Source organism: Agrilus planipennis, unplaced genomic scaffold (assembly GCF_000699045.2).
Source record: "Agrilus planipennis isolate EAB-ADULT unplaced genomic scaffold, Apla_2.0 scaffold28, whole genome shotgun sequence".
Taxonomy (NCBI): Eukaryota; Metazoa; Arthropoda; class Insecta; order Coleoptera; family Buprestidae; genus Agrilus; species Agrilus planipennis.
The window spans coordinates 1,761,891-1,786,378 of NW_020438897.1; the positions used below are offsets into that span (position 1 = coordinate 1,761,891).

Consider the following 24,488-nt stretch of genomic DNA (forward strand, 5'->3'; position numbering starts at 1 on the left):
ACATGTAATCTTAAAAAACACAGCAGTCAAATTTCTTTTCAAATCAGGAAGAAGTAAACTAAAATTAGTTGAATATTTATAGAAATAAAAAAGGGAAAAATAAATGCACTAGTAAAATTACTTAAAAATTGCCTTTGTGTCATCGATTTGCACGTTGTAAAATGAATATAAGATTTATGACATGACAATTTTTGGGTGTTTTTAATGTATTTTGATACCCTGAATTCAAATCTGGAAACAGAATTTTGTAACATGAACATTTATAATTTACAATACATAAAATTCATACAAAACTTCACATCAGCACAAGTTTACTTAAAAAGAAGAGATCCGTTTACATACTATAATCAACAGCCAAACGCATATACAAATGAAAAACCTTCGGGAGGCAGGACCTTCTTAGACCATGCCGGTGCCCTTGGACACTTAAGAATTTGGGGCCCTTTTGGATAGTAAAGTAAACTGAATGATACAAACATTTGTCCGTTATGATCTTTTAATTAAAACAAATATACTTTGTCGCTGTTCGCCGAATTAAGTGCGAATATTTTAGGGTGTGCTATCACCAAGCAAGGCCCCTTGAAGCCAAAAATTTCACTACTAAAACAATTCTTCTAAATACATTCTTCCAATAATTGACTTTGGCTGCGTTATATTGAAACAACTACTCACTAGCAACTCGTCTAAAGTTACTAAATGCTTCCAGTCTTTATATACATTTGGAGAATTCAAATTATGACCAGTACCAGCACTCGTACTAAATGGCCTACAGGAATAACAATACACAGATTTCTTCGACGGTGAATCAAGGCGCCTTTTTCTTTCTATTGACTCCCCATTCGTCAATTTACGGGTGAAAATATTTTTAGTCAAGTGTCTAATTTTTGTTTTACCACTTGAATCTGGAGAAGTCACAATTTTTATTTTTAAAAAACTCTGGCCGTTTTCGAATCCAAATATTCATATTTCATCACAGTACGTACCAGGATCAGAATCAGGATAGATGGTGTTGTAGTGTAATTAATTAGGGTGCATTCTGCATTCGGAAAAAAAGAGTAATGTAAGCAAATAATATCGGCCTTCCGGGGCCCTCGTGAGGACGGGGGCCCTGGACAAGTGCCTCGTGTACCCTTTTGGTAAAGGCGGTACTGTCGCGAGGTCAGAATTTTGTTAAAGCAATGGATAGGAGTGAAAGAAGAATCCTGTAATATGTAACCTTAAAACAAAAATTTCCGGGAATTATTGAGGCAATAATTTAAGATCTCCATTTCTTCCTTCTCACCAAGACATTTCCGCCATGGAAGTCTGATATGAAGGCAAATAGATTGCCAGCTTGCTTGCTGATTACTTATTGCTTGATATTGCTAAAGTGGAGGCACTCCAAAAACAAAATCTTTCCGTAAAACATCGACAACAACTTTCAATATTCAAAATTTTATTTCGTGTAATTCTACGGTGACTTTATTCACTCAACGGTTTCCGTCACTTCAGTTTAATTATCACCGTTTAAACCTCTTAATCCCAAATTAAAATTCGTGTAAGTTGAAATTAGGCAAATAATTACAATTCATTAAGGACGAGTGATTGGTAAAATTTTTGCAAGACGAGCTCGTTAGGTTTTATTAAACAGATTGCGAGTTAGAACAAAAGGTTCACGACCGGAAATAGAGGATGTTGTTATTCTCAATCCGTCCATGTTTCCTCCGTGCCTCAGATACTCATCTTGAATGGATAACTACTAACAGGAACTTTCTTTTTATTAATGGGTCTAGTTGGAAACCATAATGGCAATTGTTGATGTACACATGTCATTATGTTCTAATGGTGAGTGCTCTACTGATACGATATCATTCACTAAAATTTATTTGTTTGTTTCGTACAAGAACACGGCATAGCTAGTTAGATGGTATACAGTAATTTTTGAAATACTTATATCTGGAATTCTTTTCCCCATTCCTCCCTTAATATTTAATCTATGGATAAATCAAATTCAGTAGGAATTAGAGTCTTTTTTAAAAAAAACAACTGCCAACGTTTCGCTTTCAGTTGTTGGTCTTTCTCAAGGCTAGTTTTTTAAATTAAAGGGATGTATAGCAGATGGACATGTTTTTTTTTGTACAAGTGCATATTATTTCTAGTCCAAAACTTATTGGTTGTGTAGGTGTTAAATAATAAATATACTATCACAATTGAAAATAATAAATATATAAATGGTTAAATATACGACGTAATGTTACTTAATACACACACTTTGAAGAAATACTCTAGTTTGTCCCCGAGATAAAAATGTTCAGTCTCTCAGAGTCTCTGAAAGCGTGACTCGAGTCTCCGTCTCTCTGGTGTGAGAGAGACTGTCGAGAGATTGTCAAAAAAACTGTTCAGTGTCTCTGAACAAGAGACTCGAGTGGCTCATAGAGAGATCCTCATTTCATATCCAGTCTCTGAACGAGAGACTCGAATCTCTTAATAAATGGTGTCTCGATGGACATGATTAAAATTTTCAAAGTTAAACATATTTCAGAGATCTCAGTCTTTCTACAAGAGACTCGAGTCTCTCAATTTTTCAGTTTTATTCATTCAGTCTCTCTGTGAGAGACTCGAATCTCTGAATTAACAATTTTATCGTTCGAGTCTCTCATACAAAGACTGTAAGAGATCCATAAAAACACCTAGGCAATAACTGAGAGACTGTGAAAGACTATGAGAGACACTCTCAGAGCCGCTGAAAGACTCTGAGAGACTGGGGAGAGACTGAAAATTTTTGTCTAGGTCACCACGAGGTGTTTTCAACTATTTATTTATTTACAACTTTTACTATTATTTTAAAAATAAATGATAATTTAATAACAATTCCAGAAGAAACCAAATCTGTAAGTAACAACTTCACAGAAAATTTCATTTCTAGATCTATGGTGACAATTTGCAATAAACACTTGCGAGTACCTCATTAAAATATTTCTTCTGATAGGTAGCTACCTTTTTTTAGCAACTTCCATTGATATTATTACAATACTTGTAAATTTTCTTTTCTGACTCGACAGATTCCATTTCCCAGATTGTTTTTAAATTATTTTTCTACTTATTTTTGCAATTCATGATGATTTTCTCAAGTTTTATACATAGTTATTGTCGGTATAGTCAGCGACAGGTTTCTCCTCAACATTATCCTCTTACATTTTTTTCTGTTGTCGTCAATCGGTCTACTTCTTACAGATTTATAAGTTACGTGAATGCGAAGCATCCCATCGATGGAAAACCTTGAGAAAGTAACAGATTTATACGTATTGTTCTTTTGAAAGTGTGACAAGTAGCAATCCGAAGGCTCGCAATATATGATACATTGCTGTCGAAATAAATCTTCTGTTGAAATAGATTAATATACACAGTTGAATGTGTCATTAACATCTGAAAATGACAAACGTGCAGGGGCGTATAGCGTAGGTAAATACGAATAGCAAGTTCCTTCTCTCTAAAACAACCTGCTGGAGTATTTTATTATTGTCTTCAAATTATACCTAAACCAATAAATAATGTTCACATTCGCTATAATGATATTCAATCGGATAAATTATTTATCACTAGATGTTGGCCCAATTAAGAAGAAAATTGTGCCAAAATCGGTCACCTTGGAAATACCACGTCATTTAAACGAATTTGTATACCGAAATAAAACTACACTACAACCTCGATAATCCGAACATGTGTTAATCCGAACCACTGCTAATCCGAACAACGAACACTTGACGTCATAATCCGAACAAACCTTGATTGTCCAAACTAATTCGAACAGCGCAGGCGTAGCAACGTCACTCCTCGCTCGAGAAGCGGCTGCTGGGTACATGCAAAATTTCGAAATGATTATGTTAACAGCTATGAAATGGCGCAAAAACGCCAACATATTGCATTATTAAAGTTTAGAGCTCGGAGCTACGGTTACATCTTATAACTTTTTTATGTTCCAAATAGATTTAATTTTTCATTCAGTTTTTGCCATACGTTTATAGTAAGTAGACTAAATTTAAGTGTTCGAAATAAAGTCTACCTTAACTTGACCAAACCTATAACTTATGTAGGTATATGAACAACTAATTTCTGCTGATGACACAAATAAGTGAGCAGCGAATTACAAAGTATCAATAACAGAACTGATTACCGAGATACAGTTTGTGTAAAATCAGGATCAATGATGAATTCATAGCGAACTATAAGTAAATATGATTGGTAAAGGATATCAATAAAAACGCAGAAAAGTCGTTTATCTTTTGTCGATAAGAAATTATTAGAGTACCTACACATATGCTGAATAATGTAGAACAATACAATACACATTTACATGCCTCCTGGTGTTAATGAACAATTTTTGACGTACTTGTACTATAGTTCTAGTTCTTTCCTACTAGGTATTCCTACAACTAAACCAAGAACAAGCGGACGAGCTCGTTATTCTTCGCTGAAGTTGTCATTTATCATTTTGTCTGATTTAATATTGTTATATAAGTGTTTACAGATGTATACGTACGTATAGCGTAATGTGTATTTTATTACATTCTCGGCTTATATTCAGATATCAGTAATATAGAAAGGTAGTAACATTACCGGTTTTGTAATAATTAGAGCGGAAACCGACTGCTTTTCGAATGTACAAACCGGCAATTATTGGCCTATTACTTTCAAACAAGGCACGTGTAAAATTTGAATTTCTATATGATAACGTTTATCATAAAAAGAAATCTATTTGTAATAAGAGAATACTATTAATCATAATTTATCTAGACACATTTTACAGAAATAATTAAGAACCAATTTGTTCAATTTAATTGCTGTCAAGTTTTTTAATTGCAGGCTTTCCCAGGTGAGACTATGGGAAATATTTGAAAACTTTTGACATTGTAAAGAATTATTGTTAATAATAAGTCATAGTCATTGAACCAAGTCATAATCATAAGGTTCTAAGACTGGTTGGACACGCACCTCCACTCTTTCTTTTCCTGAGCTAATCTTCGTATTTCCCTGAAAGTAGAACAACCTACATTTTTAACTATTTGCAAACAGTAATCCAATCTAGGTCTACCTCTATGCCTACTAACTCCCGTTTCTGCCTCTAATATGACTGACTAGACCTTCGTGCTTGAGAAGGTGTCCTACCAACCTATCACGCCTATTTCTTATTTACTTCTCCTCTGTTCTCCTATTCTTTCTAATACCTCTTCATTTCTAACTTTCTCTATCCACGGTATCCTCATATTTCGCGTGTAACACCACATTTCGAACGCTTCTAACCTTTTCGTTTCCGCCGCACCCACCGTCCATGTTTCGCATCCGTACAGCGTCGCGCTCCAAACATACACCCTTAACAATCTTTTCAGAATTTCTAAATTAATCGTTCGCGATTATAGAAGTGACTTCTTTTTATTGAAAGCGACTGGACCTTGCGCTATCGTCTTCTTTATATCCCTACTACTTCTTCCGTCCTGACTTATCTGACTTCCTAGATACCTAAAATCGGCCACTTCTTCTAATAACCAAGTAAACGTAGATTAATTATTCGGAACTCATTCAAAAAATACGATATCCCGAGATAAAAATGTTCAGTCTCTCAGAGTATCTGAAGGCGAGACTCGAGTCTCCGTTTCTCATCGAGTCTCTCTGGTGTCGCTGAGAGAGACTGTCGAAAAAACTGTTTAGCGTCCCTGAACGAGAGACTCGAGTCTAGGGATACGAAATATAAATTTTCATTTACTGAAAAGTTGTTTGTTGGTGTGGTAGAGAAGTTGAGTCGCAGGGGTGATGGAAAATCGACTTGTTCAAAAGGGGATGCATTCCATAGTGTAACTCTCTTTTGCAACATTCAATATTTTCCAGCATTTTACTCATTAAATGGTCGAAAGTTAAGCGCTGCATAAAAAGTCTTACTTTAAAAACAATATAAATCTACATAATTTTTTCTTGGGACGGTATTAGAGTTCTAACCCTCCCGGATTGTCCAGGAGACTCCAGTAATAATGGTTAACCTCCCGGGGTGCAATAATTTTTCCGAAATTTTCGAAAATTATGTGCATCCGTAGACTTTTTCTACGCAATCGAAGAACAGAAATCCCTACACTGAATTGAAAAACATTGTCATGTTTGTTCTCTTAATTCTTGTGTCTAATGTTTCTTGCGAGCGCGTATTCAGTATGATGGAACAAGTATGGAGCAAGAAAAGAAATAAAATGAATATTTCTTTAGTAAAAGCAGAGTTACAAATACTAACAAACTTCGATTGTTCATGTAAAAGCTTTTATGATTTTGTGGTAAAAAACCGTCAGATATTAAATGCTTCTGGAAAGTAAAGTAAATATAGATTTAAAAATGAATAAACAATTAGAATTTTCTATCAACACCTACTCGATTTTTTTCATGTAAAACATTTATGATTTTGTGGTAAAAAACCATCAAGTATTAAAAGCTGCTCGAAATCAAAGTAAATATAATTTAGAAAAACTAATAAATGTTTGAAATTTTCTTTCAACTCCCCCCCCCCTTCTACTCATTTTTTTTATTTTAAATCTCCCCGATTGGTTCTTGGCAACCCTAGACAGTATCCATTCTATGATAGTTATGCAATATATGACTCGTATTGTCCACATACGTAAACGATATCTTATGGTATAGTATTAAAGGTGACTGGCATGATACCAACAAAGCTTTATTACACACGCAAAGATCATATCCGTAACAGTGGCATTTACATATAAATAAATGTATCTCAACACTTGCACTGGTACACGTACTTATGTAGACTGTGCATTTGAATAAATCTACCTGTCTATACCTACTGCATGTAAAGATATCATGTGTTCGTAAGACAGCTAATTCACTTTTGTTTTCTGAGTGAACGTTATTTATAGCATAACAATGTTATATAAAGTTGAACAGACTGAACGTAATTAACGGTAGTTTAACTTATTGTTTCTCAAACAAGCGCCAGTTTGTAAACAGTACCTAGTGTCTATTGTATAATTATTGTATGGTATAAATTAGCGTATTTTTAGCACAGATACTCGAGACTTGTTTACTATTTACCTACAACGATGCTTTCAAGCTATTCACTTTTCTGTAATATGCATAGCAGTTACGGTAGGTTTTATAAAAGCTATTTCAATTTCCTGTAAATTAATCTAGTCTTTCATTTCTAGTGTGGAAAACTTACGAAATTTTAAAGGTATCCACCTACATATATGTATGTCGAAAATGTCCCCTTTATTGTTTCGCGCAAATTTCTAATTTCTGCTTAATCAAAGTAAACAATAATAAAAACATGTTCCAAAGTTTCTACCCTTGTTAGATTTTGTCAAATGAATAGATTTGCTACACTGTAGTCCAAATAAATAATATTTCAATGGAGACTTTAATGCTACGTTAGATGGGAAACCCTGACGATGTTTTTTTGATTCTTTCAAAAATATATTTTACACCGAGTTCCATTTGTATTAATTACTATCAAGTAAAAAAAATCGTCAGTAGACGTCAATGTGACCATTTTTTTATATATACAAACCTATTGTTTCGAGTAAACTTAGTAAACTCATATACCTACTGGAGTTGTAAATAGGGTTTGCCACCCGTACTTTATTGTACTGTATTTCGACTGTGCGTACGTTATATTTTACAAGACACATAAAGTACGCAAAAATACTTTATTTAAGGCCTTAAGTAAACATCGTAATTTTGTAAGCGATTATTCGAAATTCAGAGTATTTTTACATCAATAATATTGCACAGAAAAATGGCAAGCCATATTTACGGAACAACCTGATTTCCCAAATCTGTTCGAAGTAGTGTCACTTTTGCTGTCCGTTCCGGCCACTTAAGCATTTACAGAAAGAGTATTCTCTGTTATGAACGCAAACTGGTGGGACGACAGGATATAAAACTTCATTAAAACCATTTAAAAATGAACTTTTAGTTTACTTAAATCTCTGTTTTCCATGTTTAGAGGCTATTAATGTATTTAAGAGCGACAGCAATTTATTACTGACTGCTAGGTGTACCAAAAAAAAAAACAAAAAATAAAATACTTTATTTTTATGCTGAGTACTTTTTTTTTTAACCTTTTAGTCGAGAAAGCCTGAAAAGGTGACAACCCTAGTTGTAAAACAAATAATTCATTACCCGTTCACTTACTCTATTAGTTCATTTTATTGTGTATGTAATAACGATGTATTTATATATTAAATGGCCTTTTTGAACATATTCAAATGATAATCGTAAACAATTGCGCATCTACCGTTCCGTCTGAGTCCTTTCACTTTCATAGGTATTTATCTTGTCGATTCTAGAACCGATGTCTTTCTTGTGCTGCAATAGCGTTTTGCACCGTCATCTGTACCCATTTCAAAGTCATTCCTTATTTACATTTACTATACACGATAGATAGATAGATAGATAGATAGATAGATGTATGGATAGATATACACAGATACCTAAAATACCATCGACCTTGACTATTACACTCTATATACACCATCTTAGTTTATGTGCAGATATTAATGTCATTGTTACACCTTAATATCGCGAAGAGGAATGATGAAATTATGTACATCTACCTGCATGATTTTCTTTTATTTCAATTATTATTTATTATATTACGTAATCAAATTCCTAAACCGTATCAAAGGAATATTACATACAGGGTGGTTCATCAAGCAAGTCAATATTTTAGAGGACTACAAAAACTTTTATAGAAATTTCATAAAATGTCACTAAGTTGATATTATTAAAATCAATAATGGTTTCTTCAGCACTACAGCTGCTTCTGAAGTTTTAGATGGAACTTGATGAACTACCCTGTATGCACAATTCTTTACGCAATGCTTTGACCACTAAGCTTGGCTAAAGCCAAAGGTCCCGGCTCCGATTTCCGACGAGCGTGAGTATCAACAACTTTTCCTCATTAATTTGAAATAAATTATAGTAGATAAAAATTAATTTTCACATTAATATTTTGGGTAAAGGGGGGGATCGAAACAGGAGGTCTCCCCCACCATTGTACCATAAAAAGTTCGTGGCGGTCTCACCCCCATAAGTTATAGGGGTTCAAAGTTAATAAATATACCAATTTTTATACATTTCTATGCATGTAAATATTTATATAGTCATTCTTAAACAATATTCAAAGGTAAAACTAATGGAAAAATACATAAAAATATTGAGAAAGTTATATAAAACATTATTTAAATATCTTTATTAATAGGGTAGGTTAGGTTAGGTTATTGGGATTTGTTCAAGTGACCACCCTCTTTCGATCCCCCACCTCCACCCGCTTGATAATATTTTTTTTATTGAATTTTATTTGAATTATAGTGTATGAAAATTGTCAAAATAATCAACTTTCAACATCCATAACTTTTTATGGTACAGTGGTGGGGGAGACCTCCTCTTTCGATCCCATCCACCATCATCTAGACATTTACCATATTTTATTAAACTTCAAAAAATTATTCTCAAAGATCAAATAGAATAGAGTTAGGTTCGACTAATTGCCACACATTATCAAATAATAATTGTGATGCATTTTGCACTAAGCATATGCTTTGTACAACAATTAAATCATAATTTTTTTTCTTCTTAGGCTTTAAAAATAGAATATTATTGGGGATGACTTGCCGCCATATTTTTAGTTTATAACTTCAAGCGTTTCTCCATCAGCTACAGAAGGCATGTTCAGTGGTGACCATGTTGAGATTTTCTTAAGTAGAGAAGGTTCAAAGTCGATTGCGTAACACAGGTACATTTCAACCTTGAACTTCCGCAGCTAAAGACGAAACGTCAAAACAGACTACAGCAACCCATCCCAGATAATGTACTATTTATACACAGCGGCCATTACACTGCAAATGCTAAGTGTGTTACATTGTCACACATTTACGCGTTTTTTCGATGTAGTCATTTTAAACGCACTTCAAGGTGTGACATTTTAAAACACGCTAAAGTGTGATTATGTAACACGCAGTAAATGTGTTTTGTTAACACGTGTTTGGTATAAAATAGGAACTTTGGAAGCGTGTTATAATTTGTACAGACACGTATAACACGTGTTGAGGAAACACGTTTTATAAAACGTGGAAAATTACTTTAAATATAAATTAATAAAAATTACTGTAAAATAGTACGTATTCATTAATTTTCAATTATAAACCTAAGGTTGTAATTTTTGGTACATCCTACCAACCAAATAGCATAGTACTATTGGAATGCAATGAATATGATAATGCCAATGTTCGGGGAAATTGAAAATATATATATTTATAATAATAGAAACCCGAGATAAAAATTTTCAGTCTCTCAGAGTCTCTGAAAGCGAGACTCGAGTCTCTGTGGTGTCGCTGAGAGAGACTGTCAAAAAAACTGATTAGCGTCTCTGAACGAGAGACTCGAGTCTTTCATACAGAGATCCTGATTTTTTCGTCCAGTCTGTAAAAAATATTTTATAAAATTATATGACGATTTATTACTTTATTTATTACACGATTTTGATAAAACTTATTCTTCGATAAAATGCTTAAGAAGTTTTCGGACCATTTCATTTGGGTCGTTTCTCGTCAAATCCGTAATAAATTCAAGATCTGCCAATGAGATCCAAATATTAGACCCTTTGATAAATTCTACCTGAAATTAAAATTAAAAAAGATATATTTCCCAATATGTTAACGTAGTTAAAATACCAGATTTACTTCCTTTCGTCGAAGGGTTCTGAAATTCGATATTCCAATGTATTAGTATGTTATACAATGTTTTAGTAACAATTTGAATAATACTTACCGCTTAAGCATAATATTCTTCCTTCATGAGTTTTATTATCTTTCCAGAGAACATCCACAATATCATTCACATCGTAAGTTCCTTTCTCCGCAAATATCCTCTTCTTTAGATAGAGCTTTCCTGTGTTCCAGGCCAAAAAATTAAAACATATTTGTTCGACATTGTGTAACAACTAGAAACACTGTTTGATCACAACACTCTCGAACGAAGATTCGAAACGAACTAATGTGTACCCAGAATGCATTTTTACTCGGACTAAAAGTTTTGTTCTGGGTAAGTCAAAACACATGTCGCGAAAAGGTTTTATAATGGAAAATTCGGATGTTTATTGCTATGAATAAATTTTTCCTTAAGACGTAAGCCTTAAAAACTAAGAAAACGTCAAAATGATAAGAAAAGTCCAATAGGATGTGTGCGTGCTCCTTTTTATTGTTTAAAAAGTGCTGCTGTTTTTGACTGTATTTTATTTAACAAAAGCGTCTACACTGGTTGGAACAGAAGATTCAAATGACTAAAAGTCTTACAAATTCTTATACGTAGATTCATCCATTTTACGAATGTCGGCCGCTACTACCGACAAACAAGTTTTTATAGACGGCGCAATACTTGAAAGCGGATGCCGACAATCGCTTAACACACGTGCAAATAATATACACATATAATATAGGTAAAAAAAGGTAATGATTTTAGGAAAGAAAAATATAACTATCCTGTAATAGAAATATTTGGACATTCAACATATTTCCCAGTCTTTCTACAAGACTCGAGTCTCTCAATTTTTCAGTTTTAGCCATTCAGTCTCTCTGTGAAAGACTCGAATCTCTGAATTAACAATTTTATCGTTCGAGTCTCTCATACAGAGACTGTAAGAGATCCATAAAAACACCTAGGCAATAACTGAGAGATTGTGAAAGACTGTGAGAGACGCTCTCAGAGGCGCTGAAAGACTGAAAATTTTAGTCTAGGAAAGTTACTTTTGGTTTCATTGTATACAACTGAAAATTGTAATTCAAAATTAAATGCATATAAAATTAGTAGTATTAGTATTTTTGAATAATGAAAAATCTGTAATTGATGTTGAAACATTAAATTTCCCACAGGAATTATCTTTTTTTGATTACATGGACATTAAATATGTACCATTTCTGAATCATCAGCAAATAGAGTTAAATTAGTAGTATTAGTATTTTTGAATAATGAAAAATCTGTAATTGATGTTGAAACATTAAATTTCCCACATGAATTATTTTTTTTTGATTACATGGATATTAAATATGTACCATTTCTGAATAATCAGCAAATAGAGTTATACTAATGATATATTTAGTTTTGAAAACTTGGTTATTTATATGTATTTTTAATGTACAAGTTCAATTATATCGTTTTAAACCTATCTTACTTGTATGAATATTTTACAATTACCCCTCCTATAAAATAGCTATTATAATATATACATATGAGATTTACTGTGTATTGCAATTAGATTTTTCATGTGCAACACGTGTTATTTTATGAATTTTATAATCTTCTAACGCGTGGAATACTTTGAAGTGTGTTAAATACTATTACACGTATCGCTGTAGCACGTTTTCTTAAAATATGTGTGTTGCTCTTACGGAGTTCGAAAAGTGTGTTATACATTCAACACAGATTTCTAAATATTACATGTGTTGAAGTAATATACGAACACGCTTATTTATAGCAATTTAACGCACTAAAAACAAATTACACGTTCATGTGAGTTACAGTAACACGTGTCTGTATGTCGAATAACACACTTAGCATTTGCAGTGTACCTACAAGTGATTTGACACAGTCATTTATCTAGTGGCAGTCTGTTGTTTCTTTGCCTTTCTATCACTTGTGAACTATTTATATGATGAGGTTTTTTTTTCACTATATCCTATTATCCCCCGTCCAATGTAGGTAACCTATTTATATTGTAATAGAATGTTGGAGAATATTTCCGGAAACTTCCCGTATGTTTCCGCTGGATGATTTATGACCGTGGTTACATAGTCATTCTCTACAATTGGGTGAAAGTGTATTATTAATCATTTAGCGCAAATATTGAAAATTTTTTATTCTCCAACGCCATCGCCATATGCTTATATTTAGGTTCAATACTTAATAAAGCTTAAAACACGTTTGCAAATATTTACGTAAACTTTATAATCGAAATAAAAAAAAATCAAATAAATCCGTCAGTCGCTACTTTACAACACAATTATTTACGGGGTATTAAAAAAATCAGTAGATTAATGTCAGTTTTATCTTTTTCCAATACATTCCACAATGGTTATTACCTATTCATCACAATTTTAACGTAAAAGCTTAAATTCGATTAAAATAAAGCTCGCAATATAAACGTCAGCATTAAACAAAATTATTAATGAGAGTTTCATGTTTTGCAACTTCCCTGTCGGAAAATGTCAAAAACTTTCTCTCTAAATGTCATAATACATTTTGTTTCTCGCACTCAAGATGCACATGTGATGCTGTAAAGCGGAGACAATGGTCGAATACATACATATACGAACAAAATGAGACATTGAATTAACTTCGCACTCATAATATACATCCATACGTAATGACAACCTTTATTAGTGTTATTTAATTGCTTTTTCCAAAGCAACTTCAGATTTCAACACAATGGTTGCTGACAAGCGCGGAGAAACGATCCCTCATTTTCTTAACAGCTTTTCTAATTTAAAGAAGGATGAGAAACAAGAAAACAAAACAATCACTTATTTATGTTAGATAAGGCTAACTTCTTCGCAATAACAGAAAAGACAAATTTTGGTTAATGAAATGTCAATCATCATCATCATAACGTCGTCAGTCCAGACTGGTTGGACACGTACCTCCACTCTTTCCTATCCTGAGTTAATCTTCGCATTTCCCTAAAACTAGACTATCTGTCATCCTTAACTATTTGCGAACAGTAATTTAACCTAGGTCTACCTCTACCCCTCCTTACTCTTGCTTCTGCTTCTAATATGTCTCTGACTAAACCTTCATGCCTGAGAAGGTGTCCTACCAACCTATCTCGCCTATTTTTTATTGACTTCCATAGAGTCCTCTGTTCTCCTATTCTTTCTAATACCTCTTCATTTCTAACATTTTCTACCCACGATATCCTCATCATTCTCCTATAACACCACATTTCGAAGGCCTCTAACCTTTTCTTTTCCGCCGCGCCCACTGTCCATGTTTCGCACCCGTACAACGTCGCGCTCCAAACATACACCTTTAACAACATTTTTTGAATTTCTAAGTTAACCATTCGCGAGCAAATAAGAAATTTTTATTAAAGGCGACACGATCCTGCGTTATTCTCTGCTTTATATCCCTACTACTCCTTCCGTCCTGACTTATCTGACTTCCTAGATATCTAAAATCAGCCACTTCTTCTAATTTTTCGTCTCCTATCTTTATATTCGCTCTTTTTTCTTCCCTTGCATACCAGTATTTTAGTTTTACTTTTATTTATATTCATACAGTACTGATTTGTTAGTACCGCTTCTATTTTATTTAAAGTTATCCCTAGGTCCCCCTTGCTAGATGCTAATATTGCTATATCATCTGCAAATCTAACCATACTAACCTTTTGCCCCTGTATATCTATCCCTACAATTGTACTGTCTTTAATGATGTTGATCGCGTCTTCGATGTATAGATTAGAAAGTAGCGGTGACCGTGCGCATCCCTGTCTGACTCCCTTTCTAATATTTACTTCTCTACGTTGCAGCCCTAGCTAAATAACCGCCTGTTGCTCTTACAAAATTACAATAAAATTTACAAAATCAGACCCACTTTAATAGTAGACATTATCAGTCTCATGTTGATAATACACAAAGTGATTGTTTTAGTTTATTTACTTACCAAATTTTCCTTTATTATTCTCCTTAACCTTGATAAACAAATATTACTAAAACAGGTACAATTTGTTTATTATCTTTCGTATCTAACAATTTCCCTTTTCTGTGATAACATCTTTTTTGGTTTCGTTTAGTATCGGAAAGAGATTTCAAAGGCATGAACCTCTAGTAAGCCTGTGAGCCATTACTAATAATAAGATTTCTGTATTCCTAATTGGGGATCAAGTTGAATCGATTAGATGAAAATACTTTCGCAACTTAGTGTGTCAATGTTAAGTCACCCACCGTTTCAGGTACAAACATAACAAACCCATTATTAGGTTGTACATGCGACGACGTCTTGCATTTGTTTCCGCGTGATGTGGGAAAGGAATACAATGGAAGCCGCAGATTAACAATGCCTTATAAGCAGATACAGTGTTGTATATGCTCATATTGTTGTTGCGATAAATGGTTAGAAAATGACACATTTCGTACATTTATGGTACCAAAACTGGTACTTACTTACCATTCCAGTTCCCATAGGTACCAAACAGTCAATAGAAATGCAGAGAATGTGCAATAAACCATTTGAAAATGTATACCGATAATAGTCAAAGAAGTAGTTTTAATTTTATCGAGTTGCAAAGGGAATGGGGCCGTGCGAATTTAAAAGTCTTATTTTAATAGCTTTTTTATCGCATGTATACATGAACACTCCCTTTTTCACAGTTATGTTCCATACATATCGACAAATCTACATTGGATTTCGAATTGCGATATCATTCATTCAGTTTTATCCTTTCACTAAAAACTGAGTATAGAAACTTATTAATGTTTTATATGCTTTATGAAAAGTAAGATTTACCTAATATAGAGTACCAGAAGCATTGGAATGTACCATATAATGGGGGTATATAAACACTAATGCTAAATTATTACCTGCAGTTTAAACAACTTATGTAAAATTGTCTAAAACGGGTATGCATATACTGATTATAAGCCCTTATAGGTGTTTTGTCCAGGTTTATTCAGTGTCAGCGACAATGCAACGGACTATCTTTAAAATTATTTTTAAAACTGGCATATATGACTATAGCAAGGAGTGTAATGGAAATGGTAGATTCTTTTATGTTCATTCATTCGTCATCGAAACGAACGACTCGTTTTTTTCTACGTTAACCTTTCAATAAAAATAAGTCACTTCCATGCTCACGAACGGTTAATTTGAAAATTCAAAAAAGACTGTTAGAGGTGTATGTTTGGAACGCGCCGCTGTACGGATGCGAAACATGGACGGTGGGCGAGGCGGAAAAGAAAAGGTTAGAAGCGTTCGAAATGTGGTGTTACAAGCGAATGATAAGGATGCCGTGGATAGAGAAGTTCAGAAAAGAGGTGGTATTAGAATGAATAGGAGAACAGAGGACTCTGTCGAAGTTGATAAAAAATAGGCAAAATAGGCATGAAGGTTTACTCAGAGATATTAGAAGCAAGAGCAGGACTTAAGTGGAGTGGAGGTAGACCTAGATTAGATAACACTTCATAAATAGAAAAGATATGGGATATTCTAGTTTTAGGGAAATGCGAAGATTAGTTCAGGTCAAGAAAGATTGGAGGTGTCCAACCAGTCTTTGAACTAACGACCCTATGATGATGATGATGCATTTTAATAAGTAAACACTAGATTCTAACATCAGTTTTGGCTTTACTGCACATTACGAGGGTGGATTGATAAGTTTCCGGCCTGACCAAGAAAAACAAGGTTTTTAAAAATTTTTTTTTTTTATTTCTCAACATAATCTCCTCCAAGGCTGATACATTTCTCATAGCGGTGTTCCAGTCTATTAATGCCATCTCTATAGACTGATTCGTCAAGCTCCTCAAAATAACCATTTACAGCTTCGATTACTTCTTCATTGTCCGCAAATCTCTTACCGCCAAGCCATTTTTTGAGATTAGGGAACAGAAAATAGTCACTCGGGGCTAGGTCTGGAGAGTAAGGAGGGTGCGGCATCAATTCAAACTTTAGATCGTTGATTTTAGCCGTCGCAACGATTGACGTGTGCGCTGGTGCGTTATCGTGATGAAACAAGATTTTTTTCTTCGCCAGATGAGGTCGTTTAATTTTCACCTCGTGGCTCAAACGTTGCAATAAGTCTGCGTAGTATTGACCAGTGATAGTATTACCCTTTGCAAGGTAATCAATGTATATAATACCTCTTGCATCCCAAAAAACAGTAGCCATAACCTTGTTCGCCGAAAAAATTGTTTTTGCCTTCTTTGGAGTTGGTTCCCCTGGTCCAATCCACTGTTTAGACTGTTCTTTGGTTTCAGGAGTGTAGTGGTGGACCCACGTTTCGTCAACGGTTACGAATCGACGCAAAAATTCGCTTGGATTACGCTTATACAATGACAAATTTGCGGTAGAAATGTTTTTTCGAATCAATTTTTGGTCGACTGTTAGCAAACGCGGCACCCATCTTGCACAGAGCTTTTCCATATGCAAATGTTGGTGCAAAATATGTTGCACACGTTCATATGACATCTTACAGGTCTCAGCTATCTCACGCACTTTCAATCTGCGGTCTCCCAGCACTATTTGATGAATTTTTTCGATCATATCTGGAGTTGTGACCTCAACGGGGCGTCCTGAGCGAGGCCCATCAGAGGTGCTCACACGACCCTTTTTAAACTCGGAAACCCACTGCTTAACGGTTGAATATGACGGGGAGGATGTCCCCAGTGTTGAGTCCATCTCTTTTTTAATTTCCTTCGGCGTTAACCCCTTCAAATAAAAGTATTTGATGACAGCACGATTTTCCTGCTTTTCCATTTTTACGAAAACCACAGAGGCGTCTTGTTCAGCGTGCTGTCAAACCTACACTAGCAAGGAGATCGGGCTGAAACTATAGCTACAAGCTATCCAAGGATGGTACTATAGAATGTCACCTCAAGGTAGGCCTAGTGGCGTCATCTCTTGGTTAGGCCGGAAACTTATCAATCCACCCTCGTATACCGTTAAAAAAGATATAACTTTTATAAGAAATGTATATTTTTTGTGATTTCTTGCCTAGCTTCAATGAAATGATAATATTTTTTGAAAATTGATATAGCTGTACGATTGTCCTTAACAGGACGCCTGGATGATGTGAAACACTGAGATTAATTCCGAGTAAAACAGGAAGAATAGAGAACGTTCTGGAATAATCGAGAACTATTGGTGATGGGGGAATATCTTTTGACAATGTACTAAGGAATTTTATACCAAAGACTTCTAAACACTGTTTTGAATCTTCTTCAATGTTGAATGTTTGTCCACTCCACCAAACACAAATTTTTAATAAATGAGAAAATATAAACACAGCGAAACGGATTGTCGTTAATTAGTTTGAAACAGCAACAGTAACAAATAAATGACTGACTAATTCTGATCACAACAAAGATAGTAATCCTATGTTTATCTATTATTTAAATAAAGTGGTGCCATATTACACAGTATGTTGTTATACTTAACTCTTTTACATGCTTTACATCAAAAAATTTCTTATTTTAACGAAATGATGTTTATCTGGCGAAAGCCAGCTACTTATTAGACAGGAAAATAATTATGAAAAATAAAATTTTAAACTTAAGTAGACAATGCTGTGGGTGCCATATTTCATGCAGAAAAGTTGCTATCAAATTGCGCAAAATTGAAACTCGAGTATTCTGGTTAAAAGCCTTGTCATTTAATATTTATCAGTGACCTAAATATAAAATAACGTAATTTTAGAAGTCTTTTAACCCTTAAATTAATACAACTATCAAGGTGGTTTCAAGTATAAATAAATACCTTCTTCCTTACACGAAAACTGGTAAAAGAACACCCAAGTAAACTTGACTTTATTACTAAGTATGTATTTATAGATCCCTACCTACATTTTAGGGTTCAAAATAAAATATTATCTTACGATTACAAAATGAAATTCCTTGTCATATTAAATTTTCTTTGTAGTAATTGATACAGTCAGTAAACTCTAAACTGGGACATAAAAATGTATGTAATATTATCGATTATTTATATGAAATTATGAATTACAAATACAGTGTGAAGAGATAAAAAACTCGAGTTTAATTCAGAGTTAATTGCTTAAGCTAACGTAAAATTGCATATACTGAACCAAATAGCAAATAATTTACACATTCTTACCTAATACGTGTAACAATATATAAAATACAAGTTTATTTAGGTTGCGACCTTTTCAATTTGCATCTTATGTACATATATTATTACACCCACAGATTTGATTTCTCCTTATAGATACACCAGAAAGTATTGAAATATCCAAATAGAGGACTTTATTGGGATATTACATCAACTCGTTCTTTAGAAGCTTCTTCGGTTTGGTCAGTAAATTATCGAAATTGTCTGTGGTGCGCTGATGAGATCTAATAAAATTTAAATCGCAATCCGCGTCTAGTAGTTCCGGTAAATTTTTGACCACAAACTTAAACGTTATTCTTACCAGAAAGTATTATAGTAAATTTCACATGTAAGGATGTAAGCCACATTGTAATGTATGGGAGTCGTATTTTTTAACATAAATGTATATTAAAGTTTCTCCATTTTAACGACTGATTTTGCTAAAATACCATGTTCGATTATTTCATGAATTATTTAAAAGCATTGGATTATAGGTGTTTAGGAAGAAAGTAGAAATTGTGTTAGTAAATAAAACCTTTCAAATTATGACTGTGCTTATCAATATTCACCCACATGGGTATATGCATAGCAAAGTAAGGAAAACAGAAAACATGCCCGCTATCTAGCTAATCATCAACATTATAAGGTCGTCAGTCCTAAGACTAGTTGGACATACACCTCCACTTCTTACTATCCTGAACTAATCTTCGCATTTCTCTAAAACTAAACCATCCCACATCCTTAACTATTTGAGAACACTAATCTAATCTACGTCTACCTCTAATCCTCTTAACTCCTGTTTCTGCCTCTAATATGTCTCTGACTAGACCTTCATGCCTGAGAAGGTGTCCTACCAACCTATCTCGCCTATTTTCTATTGACTTCCATACAGTCCTCTGTTTTCCTATTTTTTCTAATACCTCTTTATTTCTAACTTTCTCAATCCACGGTGTCCTCACATTTCGAACGCTTTTAACCTTTTCTTTTCCGCCGCGCCTACCGTCCATGTTTCGCATCCGTACCGCGCCGCGCTCCAAACATCCTTTTCGAATTCCTAAATTAATCGTTCGCAAGCATGGAAGTGACTTCTTTTTATTACCGAGCGGCATGGCCTAGAGGTCTAGACCATTGCTTAGCATTCGGGAGGACGCCGGTTCGATTCCGGGTCTGTCCGTCTGCCTTGGTCCAAGTTTTTCTGTGGTTTCCTTGGATCACTTAGGCGAATGCTAAGGCAGTAATATTCCACAGATAATCTTTCATTCTCTTCTGTCTTCATTTTCGTCCGTCTCATCTCTCTCACCCAAACCACCACCCACCCATTCCCACGATTCCTGAAAGCAGGCTGAAGAGGGCCTTCCGGCATAGCCCGGAGGGACTGCCCGCCCACCAGCATTACTGGCTGGTGGGAATGAAACACCCAAAAGTTTTTTCTTTTTATTGAAGGCGACTCGACCCTGGACTATCCTCTACATTATATCCTTACTACTCCTTCCGTCCTGACTTATTATAACCCGACTTTTTACAATTTAATCAATAGTAATTCATTTCGTCATATTTTAATCAACAAAATCGCTGGTAAAGTTACACTTTTCGTAGCTAAACTTTTTCTCGTGCTTCAACTTCCAAATTTCGTGTTTTTCTATGTCAGACTTGATCACGAGTTACATTATATTATTTTTGGTATATTTACTTTTCAAAATACATCTTAAATATAGAAATAAGTAACTGTATATATTTATAATGGACACCTCTGCGTCAATTTCACTTTTCAAATATCTTTTCATTGAAACTACACACAATTTAGTAACAGTAAATAGTAACCTTTTCTGTTATAGATATACCCGTTATTATTTTATTTGATAATGTCGAATGTCGTTGTTTCAATAATTTTAATGAAAACGTTTTGAATTTCAATCACACCCATAAATTTTAAAAATAAAAAATTAATTATGAAATCAAATTGTTATTCAAAGCACAGGTCAAGATAAAGTCGTACCACTCTGTGCTATGTTCGATTGCTTTATTATTTATTTACTGAATACTTAACAAGTCAATATACCATATAATATACATATAATTTCTTCTTTCTTCATACAGCTACATAACTCCTAAATTAATGGTTTTTCCATAATATATCACATAATGTTAAGGAATTAAACTTAAAATATTTCAGATACACGTTAAACAAACAAGTTTTCTGTTTAAAATGAGGAATTTAGTGTACGTAACTAAGTACGTTACATTATAACGTATCTAACATTTAAGTACTTATAAACAACCATTAGGAGAAAGTGAATTCGCGAAAACTTTTTATTACGCATTACAATATACCTAATATAGTAAAAACTTTTATGTTTTTTTGATAGACCTTTCAAGGTTGATCGATTATTTCGTAAAAAATAGATCTAATATGTTAACTTAATTGGCAGATGATAGATGCAATTGGTAATTGCCAATACTTAATTGCGAAATTGATTAATGGTCTTCAATCTCCGATAGAATAAATGAGGAGAAATTAATTAAAATTAACAGCAACTGCAAGTTCTTTTTAAATATTTTTTCGAGTCAAAAAATAATCAAGTAGATCAGGACTTTTCTTTATAATCCCTTTCTTGTGGTTTTTGAAAAGGATAACTTTGCTACTAGCCTATTTTATTAAAATTTTTAGTTTTATCATACACATAAAAGTGTAGATGTTAATAACAAGTAATACAAAATTCGTTCGCTTTTTCAAATATTTTGTTGATCCAAAAAGGACTTAGTAATTAATAATAATTATTACTTTTCATGACTGCAATTTTTTATTAAAATTTTTGGATAATTAAATAATAATGTATCTGAGAAGAAAGGCCTTTTTCTTTGATTGAGAAAATCACTTATTCAAAAAATATGCCATCTTTATAAATTTTTAAAATCAATTATTGATTCAATTTTCCACTAACAGGAAGAACCTTTTAAATCCTTTTATTACTAGCTTATTGACTGATTAGTTTTAATGACTACAATAATTGTCATTTTATCTTTTAAATTGTAATTAAATGTACCGGTTTGCGCTTTTTGTTTAAGTGCAATGTGCATTTTAATTGCTAGTAACTGTTAGTATTATAAAAGGAAACATGTGTAAATCCTGTACCCACATACAACTACACCCATGTCCATTGTGATTGTCAATAACGGACTACTGATAGCATTAAAATATAAAGCGGTTTATTTTGAAATCGTGGAAAGCTGTCGGCATTGCCTCTTTTAGTCTAAAATATTGTGAAATACTTGCGGCGTACACTTACAGTATTTCAGAATTGATTTACTTTTATGGAACGACTAGAAAACAGAATCTATAGGTAACAATGGTAACATTGCTTACTTAAATGTCAACCACAATTTTTGAGAAGGTTGTATGAAAAACCAATCTCTATATAACAAAGGAACTTGTCCTAAATGACTGATTGACTTGACTGATGATCAACACACAACCGAAGTTATTGGGTCGATTTTAATGAAATTTCGACAACAGTTTCTGACCATTAAATAGAAGCGCAGTAAAAACGGATTTTGCGAAAATCGCATCCTAAAATGTTGAAAAAGAGTATCAACCATTTAAAAATTTCAGATACAGTCGAGTCAAAAGGTAACAAAATTCTAAAAATGGGGTAACCGTCAGTTGTAAAGGGTGTTTCTTAAATAAGTAGCAAGTTTTGAAGAGTGCTAACTACATGCAAAAGGGAATCGCATAGTGAATAAAGCAGCGCACCACGACGCTACTACATATAATAATCTCGCTCATTGCGATAACTATCAATAAAATATCTTGTTCATCGCTGATAGTATACAATATTATTTAAAGTTCATATCGACGTGGTATTGAGACAGAAAAGAAATAAAAAGTAACGTTATGTAAAAATTAATAGGTAAATAACTATGCTCTGAATAGGTAATAGTAATTTTATTTTTGGAAACCACTATTGAGGTCAAGGTGCATTATCTTTTTTATGCTGGGTTCACCAATACTCCTATGCGTAGGTACTTCATTTGCAGCGTCAATCATACTTAATAACAATGCAAAAGAAATACAACATGGATGAGGCTGATTGAATACGGCGTTGTAATAACGTATTTACGTGCGTGATCCGATCAGGGCCAGGCTGGCTTTTGCCCGTAATTTCAAACACGGTTTCCTCAAAAACAATAGACTTTCGAACCACACAAACAATTACTTAATTTTCTTTTCTGTAGTGTATTATCGCCTCCAGCAAGCTTGCTACGTATTTTATAAACACCCTGGTCGTTGAATATAATAATTTAAAAAAATATATAGGTAAGTACCTGGGTCATAGAAGGCATACACAAATAGCGAATATATACCGGGCAAGCGAGCCGTACTCTTTTTAAAAAGTGCCAAGAACATGGGAATGTAACTCGAATTTATAAAATAAACAAACTCGTGACCGTATTAACATAAATAGAAAGAAGAATACAATCTCATTCACTCAGACTCCATTGCAATGGCAAATGTCAGTCAGCACTTTGCAAGGTCGTTTTAGTAAAGGGGTATACCTAACACCATGACATGCAGAATTCGTTGTATTTGTTGATCGCATTTCGATAATTAATATTATGTGTGGCAGTCATTTGCCACAATTAAATAAAACAAATGGCAATGAGTGGGTGGCTGATAACATCAAGGATAGTGGTAATAAGCAGTAGCAATTGCGCGAGCGGGAATTAAATCGAAGAAAAAAAATCGGTTATGCAAAGTCCTTTAATGGATACCTCTCGAAGGCGTTATTTCTGTTACGTATAAGATATTACAGTTACTTTTGTTCCACTCAACTGTTTCTAAACGAAAGAGAAGGCTATACGTTCATATATGATATGTGATATTAATCCTTTATCATACTTATTCATCTATTCATAAAGTGTAGGTACTTTACAAAAAAAAATGTTTCTTGGCCTGGCACGAATGCGTTCCAAAACATTAAATTCAACAACTGGACTGTTGTTTGTGTTAAATCTTCGGGAAAGAATAACAATGCAAATAATACCATTTATACGGTAAATTTAATTTATGGCACAACTAATTAAATGGTACATAAAAGCAAAAGAAAACCGTTTATTTCACTTGACCACTAGTTGCGTTTTCGCAATTTTGTTAGTAAAGCATGAAACTATAATAAATAATTTGAGGTTAACAGCTGAAAATCATTTGGGTATTGTAGATTAGGTACCTCTCGGTTGTTTTTAATTGCCTCGTTAAACGAATCCATAAATAATTTGCTTAATTTTTTAATCAATTAACAATAAAATCCAAAAAGTCAGGACCTATATCTGCTTTATCTTCTCAGTTTTTTCTAAAAAATTGTAGATGCTTTACAATAAGGAAAATTGACTACTAGAATTACCTATAGTCCGTTTCACTACAATTGTAAATTACAACGCTTTCCATAATTCCAATTGCATAAAGCACTGATGGTTAATGCAATTAGATATAGCATATTATCGGTTTAAGAAAACTGCATTCTTGGTTGGCCATGCAATCAGCAATAGTTTTTAATGGTGATTATTAAGAAAATTATCATGTCCATCATGGTTTACCTTCACTAAACTAAGTATTATGGTATAATTCAATGACTTTTGTACGATAA

General features: G+C 33.6%; 1 long non-coding RNA gene across 1 annotated transcript in view; it reads left to right on the plus strand.

Annotated features, from left to right (window-relative positions):
- The window catches only part of LOC112904047, a 64,911-nt gene that overhangs the window by 10,896 nt on the left and 29,527 nt on the right, over window positions 1-24,488 (plus strand). The window lies entirely within an intron of this gene.